Here is an 11997-nt window from a genome sequence, read left to right as displayed (position 1 = left end):
CCCATTAAGACTTCAAAAATTCAAAGGTTGTGTGCAAAGGTCAAACATTAGGGGAATTGGATGCTTTGAGTGTGTCCCAAAAAGCCATTGTCAATCCCTACATAGAAGGGGGCGAGCCCAAGAAATAGGAGATGAGAGAGAAACACCCACACACACTCACAAGCTTCATTTGTACACAAGGGGAAAGAGGGACACATGTCAGCTCCCTAGGCCAGATGCCCATAAGCTGTACTCAAATCCTATTGGATGGCCATGGAGTTGGACCAAAGAGAATTAGACTAGATTAAATCTAGTTTCATTAATTTAAAAACACTTAATAAAAGAACCAATAAGAATTAAGCTCTCTAGAAGACTATTGGACAGTCTCCCAAGGGGACCAATGAGCATTCAACAGTCCAATGGCTTGCCTGATTCCTACTGGCCAGGAGGCAAAGGGGTCCAATGAGAGTTTAGTTGAATTAAATAATTACCTACAGCTCTCACAAAAGGGGAAAGGGGGACACATGTCTGAAGGCTATCACTTATGCTGCTTAATTACCATTGGCTAAGCCTGGGGAGGTCCAATAGGATGCTAGCAAGAGCAAATAGCAAGAGGGGTCGACCAAGAGAGAGAGGAGGTTGTTTTTTGCAAGGCATTATTATCACACACTCTCTCACACAATCTCATGTGTGAAGTAAAGAAGACTCTCTCTCCTTCTCAAACTTCAATGGAAATCTTATCACCTACTCCAAGCTTGTGAGAAGGAAGGCCTACACCAACAACTCTTGGCTTTGTGATGCAAATCCAACCAAGAGCCAAGCTTCAATGCAGCTCATCTCCTCTACCATGCTAATTACTAAGCTAAGCTATGCTAATAGGAGTGATTATGTGAGGAGATGTACATCTTTCTCGTAAGAATACTCCTTCTTCCTCTCAATCTACTCTCATACCCCGCTAGCTCTCACCATCTTCGAAGGTGTGTGAGGTCTTGGGTCTGAGACCGTGAGGGAATTGATGTTGTGTTTGATAAGTGTTTTGATTAGTGCATGAAGTTTCCATCTTCATTGCACTAGCTAGTATTGAAGGAACACAAAGAATTGTAATGTAAAATGTCTCTCTTGATGGGAGAAACCACAATGGGGACCGGCTCCATGCAAATCCGGTCCTCAACTGTTGTCAATTGCTTAATTTCTCTCTCTTTTGAAGTATTGTTCATGCTATCTAACTAGGTGTTATACTTTTTGTTGCTCTCTCCACCCGAGCACTCTTGTTAATCTCATTAGGAATCTATTCTAATGAAATACTCACTATGTTCATGCTATTTTCCGCTACACACAAGTTACTAGGCCATTAAATGTTACACCACCTTTACCCCAACAATCTTCCTCTTAAAGGCGATGCACCAATAAGTGAGACCTACTAGATAAACTACTAGTATGTACAAGAAACTAGGTGAGAGACTCTCTCAACCTACACCCATTGTCTCACTCAATCGATCTACACGCAGTCGTATTGGCTCTGGAGGTAGGCGAGTGTGGGTACCCATGCTAGATCCTACATGTAAAACTTGTATACTACTTTGTATGGTCTACAAAACTTCACTATGCATCATGCTAGCGTCAGCCATCTCACGACTAACAACCCCTGCTGCAAATGTTCCCACTGCAGCTGCTAGATCGGTCCTTGATACTAACAAGTCAAACATGAGACACTCGAATGTTGACAAAATCTACACAAACCTAGTCGTACTTGCCTCTCGTATGCTATCTACAATCACTGTATCATCAAGACTATCCATTGCATATAGATGTGTCAACGCCGACACTGGGAAAGCTACGTCGCTCTCACCCATAGGCAAAAATGTGCGTCCTGGCACCAACTAATCAGCCTCTAACATGAGAATATCAAAGAACTTCATGTCTGTCATCTTTGTCTGTGTCTCTAGGGAGCAGAATTGCTCTACCTCTGCCAGCGCAAAGCTTGACAATATGTGTTGTATCTCACTAGAGCACTGCCGCTCTATCTATGCTCTACATAGTCTACTGACACATCCTGCACATCTAAATGCTCTGTCTCGTGAGCATGGTAGAGCTCACCTGTAAAAGTGACACGTCTTGTCTCTTTCTCAAAGCATGCCAGCAACAAAACTGAGACTATGTCGTCTCAAACCTCAGACACATGCGTAGGATATACCAGGCCGCTGCGGGCTCCTCTGGCAATCACTAATGAACCACAATGCATCTGGAAAGACTGCTCTCTAAGAAATAATTGACAACCAAAGTCTACTAACTATCTCACTGAGATCAAGCTCTATCTAAGGTGAGGAACATAACGCACATGCCATAGTGTATATGATGCACCACTGGGCAAAGACAAACAAACATCTCCTGCACCCTCTATGTCAAATGTTGAACCATCAGCAAGCTGCACACAATCAAGTCTCCCACTAGAAAATGTGATGAACCACTCACGACATGGTATGACGTGGAAAGCAGCATCGCTATCTAGTAACCATTGTGGAGAAAGTGTGCTATCCATAGACATATTTGTAAGAGGTACACTCGAGGCAAGCATGACATCACTGTCACTGGTATAGATTACCATTGTAATTACCTCTCTAACATGTGTCAAAGTCGTACCTGCATCATGCATACATCTCCGATGTTGTCTCATACATCTGAAACAATGGTGCCTAATGTGTAATGTGAGATCACAATGCCAACAACGCAAATATCGGCAAGAACGAGACTGTCGTCTCTCAAGAGTCATTGTTGTAGACTCTAAATTATCACATATATCTACAACCATAAGTCAATGTCAAGAAACTATGGCGAGAAAACCTGGGAGAAATCCGACAAATTCTCCCTTATAAACTGAGTAAAACCTCAAGTACAATCTCTACCATATACCATACCATTCTCCCTTGTAAACTGAGTAAAACCTCAAGTACAATCTCTACCATATACCATGCCAAAATGGCAACAAAGTGGGAGATAACTCGACCACTACACAATCATGGAAAACATTATCAAACGCATCAAAACGGATGCTAACATACTTATAAAAGAACTCCACAATTTGTAAATTGCAAGCATATAATCTGAGACAAACTGCTCAACCGAGCATAAAGCACATAACCATATACGCAAGTAGAGAGCAAACTAGCTCAAAACACATCCCACAATAGAAACTGCCTGCAAAAGTCTACAAAAAACCTGTGAAACTTGTGAGTGGCAAAGTCTGTAGCCACACTAGCATACGCAATCCTCACTCCTGCAAGAGTGGGTACAAGAACACCAAATTGTGTCCAAGCTGACAAAACCTGTCAAAGTGGGAGTCCAACTTGACCACTAAAGTCTCCGAAAGAGGACTCGAAACCATAAACGCCTCTTGAGAGATCATGTTTGAATTTAACACTTCAAGAACCTTAGTCATTTAAGCATGATAAACACCTCAAGCTTGGAGAAGATTCCCACAAACACCTTAAGCATCTTAGTTAGCAAGCACGACAAGCACCTTATGCGTGGGTAGGATTCCCACCTCAAGGTCAGCTCTAGCTTGCCTAAGGTCAAAGGACTTTTTAACACTAACTTTTGGAGGTCTTTAATGAAGCTTACCCTAAGATCTTTAAGCTCCATTAGGTAGCATTGCTCTTTAACAAACCATCTCTCATTTGGACCCCTTTAACCTTGGCCCCGTGTTGAGACAGATCAATAAGCACATGTCTATATTCTAACCCTTATCCCGTTTATTCTCCCACATTAAATGATCAGTTTAATATGAGAAACTCATTTGGGTTGGTTTGATATTAGATTTTATGACAGAGAAGGAGAGAGTACACAATGTGTGGGTGGAGCATGCTCAATACTATGTGTGTAAGAGAGCCCCTTATTCTTCTATTTAGTAAAGAATAAGGTGTATACAAGTAATGGGCGGTCGGATGTCTCTGACATGTCCGATTGAGGTAAGAGGCACACCACTTTTACCCGAAAAATCCGCTTATTGCATCCTTTTGTCCGCTTTGTCTTAGGTGAAATAAATTAGAAGACTTAGATCATTAGAGATATGTGCATGAGAAGGAGAAAAGTAAAAGAGGTGACTAATGGTAGAGAATTGCAAACTATGGAGGTATATACACATGGCTAATTTGGATGATCTTCTTCATGCTAGATTTTTCCCATGCTACTAATTATTGTGTGTGTGTGTGTGTGTGTGTGTGTGTGTGTGTGTGTGTTTGTAATGAAAGTGTATAAGGATAAAAAGTCAAATGTGTAAAAAAGAGAATGGATTGTTTGGAAGTGCATAAATGCATTTTAGGGTCCTAGGGAGGCCCAAATAATCCCCCAATGTCATGGTCACTGGTTCTTGAGTCCTTTTTTGATGTGTAAGAGGTGAGAGAGAAAAAAAAATGGCCTAGAAGTGATGAGAGAGGGTGAAATGCAAGCTAGGGTTTTATGGAAAAGTGTAGAAGTTGTACACATGTCACCAAGCTCTTGAAAGGTCTTACATTTTCCATTTTTTTTATGTGTACCTTTATCCACATGTCTACCACCATGACTTTGCATAAAACCTATAACACCAAAATATATATCCTCTTGTATATGCTTGAAGGTCTTTGAAATGCATAACTCCTCCTTTGAAATCAAATGTGGAGCCAACACCTCATGTCCTTTGCATTGAAATCTCCTTACTTTCCTAGAAATGTACATGTCCTCTTGAGAAAAGTCCTATTTTTCTATGTGGAGATATCACCGACCTTGTTTATTACTCTATAGATATATACAAGAAGTAGCATAGATAGCTATATAGGTAAGCTAAAATAAATAGGCATAGGTAAAAACACTTTTATTTATTTATTTAGATACCCTCAAATATAATATACATATGCAAACTCACACCTATTAATATAAAGCAAAAGGTGGGGTTCCCTTGAGAAAGGTTGACGTTGGATATTTATTCCCACCATTTTGCCTATGCATAAATAGCTTATTAGAATTATAAACATATTTACATATTCGGTTTATTTGGGGATATGTTTAGGATTTTTGCTATTTGTTTCCTCATGATGGCTAGATCAAAAAACACCTATCATTTAGTTTCCCCCCCTCCAGTTGATGGTTCATTCATGTACCATCCACTGGCTCGCACTGGAATGAAAGTTGTGGATAATTTTGCAACACCTCCTGCAAGGTTCCTCTCCTTCTTGATGCCTCTTTGCCTTCGTATGTTATGCGCCTAGTCGCACATGATTTGAATGCGTGAGAAGTACAACAATAGTAGCATACCTCCTTGGTTTTCTCCTTGGCTTGTTCTTTCTCCAGATCTCCTGGAAGGATGCGACTTAGATAAGTCTTGATTCGATAATTGTTGCCGGTGTTCCTTTCCATCCAAGTCCATCACTTGGTAGTAGCCGCTTGTATAATCTTTTTTCACAATGTAAGGCCCTTCCCATCTACTTTCAAACTTGGCATCAAACCTGTTGTCCAGCGTATTGTTGTAGCAAAGGACCAAGCTCTTTTCTTGAATACCTTTGTCTTTGAGACCCTTGTCATGATTCTCCTTGAGTTGCAATGCTTTTTGCTCGTAGCACTTGTATGCCATCTCTCTTTTCCACTCAAGTTCCACCATGATGAGGAGCCTATTGATCCATGCTTGATCACCCTCTTGCTCATGTTTAGTTGTAAGCTTTATGGTAGGAATTTGAAGTTCAATTGGTTGCAAAGCTTCTTGTCCATACACAAAGTGCAATGGAGCGAAGTGTGTAGAATCTTTCTAAGTTGTCCTAAATGCCTATAATGCCCCATCCAAAAAGCCATCCCAGAGCTTTGGCTTACTCTTCACTATCTTTCTAATAATTTTTGCAATGATCCCACTAGCCTCTTTTTCTACCAAACCATTTGATTGTGGATAATAGGGTGTGTTGTGTCTATGGTGAATTTTGAGCTCATCACACACCTTCGTTAGTAAGACCTTTCTAAAACTTGGACCATTATCAGAGAAAATTTCAAGAGGTGTACCAAATCTGCAACAAATTTGGGTTTAGACAAACCTACTCGTTGTCTTTTCATTTACTCATGCTACTCTTTGTGCTTCTACCCATCTTGTCATATAGTCTATGGCAAAAAGGATATAGACTTTCCCATTTGTTGTCCTAGGCAACGGACCCATAGCATCAATTCCCCATTTTTCAAAAGGACTGCAAGCAATGACTGGTTGTCGAGGTCCATGCAGTAACCTTTTTTTGCCATTGATTTGGCAATAGTGGCAGCTTATACACCAATATTGGACATTCACATACATACTTGGCCAAACATATCCAGATAGAAATATTTGTTTGATTGTTAGCTCATGTGCAAAATGACCCCCACAAGCTTCTTCTCTTGCAACCCTTTTAGGATTTCAAGAATTTCACTAGTGCATGGCACTTGTCTACAAACAAGACCCTTACCATTTTGGTAAAAAGCTCCCTCTAACTAGAAAAATGAGCTTGCTTTTTTGATGAGCACCCAATATATACAATAGCATACATGGCTAATTTTAATGATCCATGGCTAATTTTAATGATCTTCTCCATGCTAGATTTACCCTAGGCTACTAATGATGGTGTGTGTGTGTGTGTGTGTGTGTGTGTGTGTAAATGTGCGCATGAGCGTGCGTGCGTGTGTGTGTAATGAAAGTGTGTAAGAATAAAAAGTAAAATGTGTAAAAAAGAGAATGGGCTATTTGAAAGTGCATAAATGCATTTTAGGGCCATAGGGAGGCCAGAATAAGCCCACAAGGTCATGGTCATTGGTCCTTGAGTCCTTTTTTGATGTGTAAGAGGTGGGAGGAAAAACAATGGCTCAAAGTTGACGAGAGAGGGTGAAATGAGAGTGAGAGTTTTGTGGAAAATTGTAGAAGATGTACATATGTCACCAAGCTCTTGAAAGGTCTTACATGCCCCATCTGTACCTTTATCCACATATCTACCACCATGACTTTGCATAAAACCTATAGCACCAAAATATCTATCCTCTTGTATAGGCTTGTAGGTCTTTGAAACACATAACTCCTCCTTTGAAATCAAACGTGGAGCCAACACCTTATGTCCTTTGCATTGAAGTCTCCTTACTTTCCTAGAGATGTACATGTCCTCTTGAGAAAAGTCTTATTTTTCCATGTGGAGATATCACCGACCTTGTTTATTACTCTACAGATATATACAAGGAGTAGCATAGATAGCTATATAGGTAAGCTAAAATAAATAGGCATAGGTAAAAACACTTTTATTTATCTATTTAGGTACCCTCAAATATAATATACATATGCAAACTCACACCTATTATTAACATACACCTAAGGTTAATATAAAACAAGAGGTTTAGTTCCCATGAGAAAGGTTGACACCCCACCATTTTGCATATGCATAAATAGCTTATTAGAACTATATACATATTTGGTTTATTTATTTGGGGCTATGTTTAGGGTCTTTGCTATTTGTTTTTTCATGATAGCTGGACCGAAAAACAACTATCAGTATTAGAGATGAAATTCTAGAAGGGGAAGACATCACTAATGAGCAGAGAGAGTCTGAGTTTATCGAACAGCAAATTTGAGGATCCTAGAGGCCTAAGATGAGGGGATGCTCCCATCATTGGAGGAGGTTGCATCAAAGGATTGCATCTACATTGGAAAGACATATGCCTTGTGCACACTCTCACCATGGAGGACATCGCCATGATCATGCAATGACCTATGCAAGCCATCTCCGTTTTCTAATACACACATATTCACCGTTTTGTATTTGTTCTTTGAGATACACACCCACCTTTTGTATATGTACCCCACAAGGTCTTGATACCCACCTTTTATAACTTTATTATACTTAGATGAATCCAGGGTCAACCCAAATTCACCTTTAAAGGAAAGTGCAAGGTATAGACTCTTGGTAGTCATCCATAAGGCAATATAACCATAAGCTCCAGCATGCATAGTATTGACTAAATACTGCGACATCCCCACTAACGTTGTCAGTGTCCAATGAAGAGTGTGAGTACACGGATGCGTGCGTGCATGGTGCGATGTGCATGTGGAAAGGAGAGAAGGAGAGAGTACACAATTTGTGGGTGGAACAAGACCCTAATACGAGCTTCCCCTTATTCTTTGTATATGTACACAAGAATAAGGTATAAGTGGGCGGGCGCTCATAGCCTAGGTGGTCGGGCAAGGCGCAAACGCCTGTACCCCAACACCCTCCCACTTAAAGGCGAATGTGCCGATAAGTGGGTCCTACTAGCTAAACTGCTAGTATGTACAATAAAACAGGTGAGAGACTCTCTCAACCTACACCCATTGGCTCGCTTAGTCGATCTACATGCAGTCGTATCGGCTCTCCTGGTAGATGAGCGTGCGTACCCACGCTAGAGCCTGCATGTAAATCTCGTAGACTACTCTGTATGGTTTGCAAAACTCCACTATACATCATGGTAGTGTTAGTCATCGTACGACTGACAATCCCTGTTGCAAATGCTCCCATTGCAGCTGCCAGGTTGACTCGACACTAACAAGTTGTACATGAGACGCCCGAACGCTGACAAAATCTGCACAAACCTAGATGTACTCGTCTCCCCTGCGCTATGCGTATACGTATACTCTGCATCATCAGGACTCGATGCGAGTGTCCTGATATCACCTCATAAGCCTCTAGCATGAGCATATAAAAGAACTCCAAATATGTCATCTTTGCTTGTGTCTCTAGGGAGCAAACCTTCCTTGCCTCTACCTGCACAAACTATGACAACACGTGTTGTGTCTCACTAGAGCACTACCGCTCTATGTCTCTCTCTACATGGTCTACTGGAACGTGCTGTACAGCTAAATGCTCTATCTCGTGAGCATGGTGGAGCTCACCCGTGAAAGAGACACATCTTGTCTCTCGCTCAAAGCAAGCCAAAAACTAAACCTAGACCATGCCATCTCAAACCTCAAACACATGCATAGGATATACCAGGCCGTTGCGGGCTCCTCTGGCAATCACTAATGAACCGCAATGCATATGGAAAGACTGCTCTCTAAGAAGTACCTGACAACCAAAGTCTACTAACTGTCTCACCGAGATCAAGCTTTGTCTCAGTTGAGGAACATAGCGCCCATGTTGTAGCGTGTATGATGCACCACTAGGCAATTACAAACAAACGTCTCCTGCACCCTCTATGTCATACATCAAACCATTGGCCAAGTGCAGGCAACCAAGTCTCCCACTAGAAAAGGTGCTAAACCAGTCATGATGCGGTGTGACGTGGAAAGCAGCATCGCTATCTAGTAACCACTTTGGAGAAAGTGTGCTATATAGACATATTTGCAAGAGGTACACTCGTTGAGGCAAGCATGACATCACCGTCATTGGCATTGACTGCCACTAGAACTGCCTCTCTAAAATGTGTAAAAGCCATATCTACATCACACATACATCTCCGTTGTTGTCTCATACATCTAAAACAACAGCACCTAATGTGTCTTGTGTGACCACAATGCCAACAACGCTAGTATCGACAACTGCGAGACTACCGTCTTCTCACTATCACACATGTCTGCAACCATAAGTGTATGGAAAAAAACTATGGCGAGAAAACCTGGGAGAAATTTGGCAGAGTATCCAGCAACAAAGTGGGAGATAACTCGACCACTACACAATCATGGAAAATATGATCAAACACATCAAAAATGATGCTCACATATGCATAAAAAAGCTCCACAATCTGTAAATTGCAAGCATATAATGTGGGACAAACTGCTCAACCGAGCGTAAAGTGCACAACCATACACGCAAGTAGAGAGCAAACTAGCTCAAAACGCATCCCACAAAAGAAACTGCCTGCAAAAGTCTACAAAAAACCTGTGAAGCCTGTGACTAGCAAAGTCTGTAGCCACACTAGCATACGCAATCCTCACTCCTGTGAGAGTGGGTACAAGAACACCAAATTGTGTCCAAGCTGACAAAACTTGTCAAAGAGGGAGTTCAACTCGACCACTAAAGTCTCCGAAAAAGGACTCTAAACCATAAACCATAACACTACTCAATGCCAATGAGTAGAAATGTCAAAATGGCTCCACAATCTTGCATACAATTGCAATCCACACTCAACGTACATCCACCGAGTGACTGTGCATAAACAAGCGCCAAAAGAGTTGTAATCCAATAACCTTATCAAGGCGAAAACAATGCTCTCAAGAAAGCTCACCGGCACTCAAAAATGCTCGCCAAAATGCATGTATAATGGGCATCAACCATGCGCCATAACCATATGCAAACCCATTCGCAAAGACCATGAATCCAAACACAAAATCAGTGCCAAAGTATCCTGTGAAAACTTGTGAAAGAAGCTCCACTTGTGTGCTTCAAAAATCGTGTCTCTCAAGAGACCGCTTTGATGGTGTGGAAACGCCTCCGTACTTCATTGCCCAAATCTACCAAAAACCCTCAAACTACAAACTTTGCACAAGCTGAAATTGCATCTTCAGTTCAAAAATTATGCACCTAATTTTGAGCACCTTCCGTGCTTCCAAAAGTGCATCAAACTCGCACACTATGCAAAAATAGAAAACCTACAATTTTTGTATACAGTCAGTCTGAGTTGAATGTCAACAAAACGGTGAGGAATTTGCAAAAAATTTCTTCTGCAAAGTGGTAGATGACATCAAAACAAATGGGATGAGTGGGTAGAATATTCAGATCTGTCTTCTACAAGGAGAAAAATGAATCTAAAAACAGTGCTGTTGCGTGCACAGTTTTTAGGGCAGCACCTTCACTTACACACAATCTTTCACACTGACTTATGAGCTTCCACAAGAGCATACATCACTCTCAGCTGAGCTCATAAGCTCCCATTGAATTCTCACAAATCTTTTGAGCTTTCTTGACCCCTCCACCGTCGAGAGCGAGCGAGCTATCGCCTCAAAGCTCTCAAAGCCGTTGTGCTCTCCGCGATCACCAGCGCTCTGATACCAGTTGAAGAGTGCGAGTACGTGGATGCGTGCGTGTACGATGCGATGTGCATGTGGAAAGGAGAGAAGAAGAGAGTACAAAGTGTGTGGGTGGAGCAAGACTCTAGTACGAGCTGCCCCTTATTCATTGTATATGTACACAAGAATAAGGTATCAGTGGGCGGGCGCCCATAGCCCGGGGGATCGGGCAAGGCACATATGCATGTACCCCAACACCCAATAGTGGGTGTAGAACTAGGTACTAATATGTGCTCCCACACACACGTGAAGCTCATGAATCAATACAAAGACACACACATATTTATTTGATTTGTGTCATAGACCGAGTTTGACTTGTGTGTGTGTGTGTGTGTGTGTGTGTGTGTGTGTGTGCATGTGTGCGTGCGCACAGACCTTGTATCAGATTCACCATGATGTAACTCTTCAGTCTCAGAGGTCAATTTGGCCTTGCAGTTCTCATAGTCAGAGTTTGGCCTGTGTGTGTGTGTTAAAAACGACCACATCAATAAGACAATTATTAGTAACGCATAAAGTAGCAAGATTCAAATCATTCTTAAGGCATATGGTACAATAATCTATGATCCCCGTGGTGATGTTGGTTAACTCTCCTTTTTTTAAACCAAAGTTCCATTCTATACAAGCCTTGTCCATGTTACCTACATCCATCATAAACCCAGAACTTAATTTGCATCTAATTTATGGACTATCTATGTCTTTGAACTTGTTCTTGATGTCAACATAGCATGGACTATAGGCTTTACGAGGACCTCATTAGCCATAGTTGGGGGGCTTTTGTTGAAGATGTAAGGGCCAAGTAGTACACACTCTTTTAAATAGCATAAGATAGGTGGGTCCATTTCTTGCAAGCTTCAGTTGTGATGGCAATTTCTCTGCTTTAAGGAGTGGGGTGATAATGGAGGAAGACCCCGCCATGCAAGTAGTGGGGTTATATACACCATGTGGTTTTATCAGCTCGTACCACTAAAGATTGATCCTATAATAAGAACAATCCATCTTTACCCATGATGAGATAC

Source organism: Adiantum capillus-veneris, chromosome 16 (assembly GCF_014529385.1).
Source record: "Adiantum capillus-veneris isolate H3 chromosome 16, ASM1452938v2, whole genome shotgun sequence".
NCBI classification, from domain to species: domain Eukaryota; kingdom Viridiplantae; phylum Streptophyta; class Polypodiopsida; order Polypodiales; family Pteridaceae; genus Adiantum; species Adiantum capillus-veneris.
This window is presented reverse-complemented; position numbering follows the sequence as displayed.